Raw genomic sequence first — 1,878 nt, 5'->3', positions numbered from 1 at the left:
AAAGCAGCTCTCTCTCTCTCTCTCTCTCCTCACTTTTTTTTCTCTCTTTTTTTTCCCTTCCTCTTCTCCTCTCCCGAGCTCCCCGAGCCTTCACTTTCTTCAGCCGATTTCTTCCTCCTCCGGCCACCAAACCGGACGCCACCGGTTCCAGTCGACTCCCACAGCAGCCCTCTCCATTTCTGGAGCAGTTCCGCCGGCTGTCCCGCCGCCTGGAAGCCGCCACGAAGCGGCGGAGCTGCTGCTGTTCCGCCGGAAAACCGGCGATTTCGACGCCGTTTCCGGCCAAGTTTAGGTGAGTATTGATCCCCTCTTCCTCCTAGCAGTGTTTAGGCATAGTTGAAGCAAGTTTTTAAGGTTTTGAGGCCGGTTTTGCAGATTTTGCCTTTGTTTTTCTGGGCACCGTTCGGGGCGGTTTCCGGCCGGTTCCGGCCATTTTTGGTCAAAGTCTCAGGTATGAAAGTTGTTCCCCTTGCTTCAAGCTTCAACTTTGCTGTTGGGAGTTTTCTCAAATTCGGAAGTTTGGGGTGGCGCGTGAGGCCCACTCGCCGCCGCCTGTGGCGGCGCGTGGCGGCGCGTCCGGTTGAGTTGCAGCCCTAGTTTCCTGTGGTTAGGTAGTCCTTACTGCTGTGAGCTTGTTGAGTGGTAGTGTGGCTAGTTTTTAAGAAATGTTGGCATGCTAGAACGTTAAGTGTGATTTTAGGTTTGGTGGAGGTTTGAGTTAGGAATGGAGAATTAGAGGCAGCCTTTGTGAGTCTCTAAGCTCGACGACTTTGGAAAGTTGTCATCTCTTGAATTAAGGGTTAGTTAAGGGTATTGTGTTAACCTATAGTATTTTAGTTACTAAGGTTTTAATTGTGTGTTTTTAGGTGGTTGTGAAGTTGTGTTTCGCTTGCTAAATTTGGTTGTGGAAATTGCAGCTGGATACTTAGGTGAGTAAATCTCATCAAGGTTCACTTTTGAACCTGATGATATAATGATAATGATGATGATGGTGGTTTTATTATTATTCTTTTAATTGTTTTTAAAAATATATGAGCTTGATCGCCAACGGCTCATAGGTAAGATAAAAACAAGTCTTCTTTATTTTGTGATGTTGAGAATAATAAATGTGAGATATATCATGTTGTTGACGATAATAATTGTGATAATGTGTTGTGAGGTTATTGTTGTGAAATTTATTATGATTGTTGGATAAATAGTCAAACCGGGTTCCAAGCCCTTTTTGGGTGATTGGTTGCGGTTAAGATGCTATTTATCACTTTTGTGTTTGATATTAGACAGTCAAACCGGGTTCCAAGCCTTTGGCCGGGTGATTGGTTGCGGTTAGGAATAGAGCTCTAGTCCGTCTGTCAGTGTAGGTCATGGGAGATACTGTATGGTATCTGGGACCCATGGGTACACATAGTGTTGTGGTAGGTCATGAGAGGTATTTTATTAATATTTGGGACTCATGGGTACCTCTCTTGGGTAATGTGTTTGATGTGTGGTTTGAAATTATTGATCCAATCTCTCTTGTGAATATTGGATGTGATAAATGTTGTGTTGTTTTCTTTAGTTTACTCATACGAGCTTTTTAGCTTACCGGGTGTGTTGTTTACAACCCGGTGCACCATTTCTTGGTGTAGGGGTTAGACCTGCAGGTGAGGATCAGCAGGGTTGAGATGGAGGCTTAGTGGCAGGGTTTTTTGTTGAGTTTTGGGTGTGTCTTTGTATATTCTTTTATATACACGGGGATAGGAATTATTAAACTCATGTGAGCGTTTCCTTTCTTGTTCTCAAGTTATGTAAACAAGAAAATGTAATATTTAACTCAATTTGGAGTTGTGTGTAAATTTTACATTTCGCATTGAGTTTATTTTCCTTGATTTTGTTGAAACA

Source organism: Fragaria vesca, linkage group LG5, assembly GCF_000184155.1.
Source record: "Fragaria vesca subsp. vesca linkage group LG5, FraVesHawaii_1.0, whole genome shotgun sequence".
In the NCBI taxonomy this organism is placed as follows: domain Eukaryota; kingdom Viridiplantae; phylum Streptophyta; class Magnoliopsida; order Rosales; family Rosaceae; genus Fragaria; species Fragaria vesca.
The sequence above is the reverse complement of the archived record's forward strand: the minus strand, read 5'-3'. Positions refer to the sequence as shown.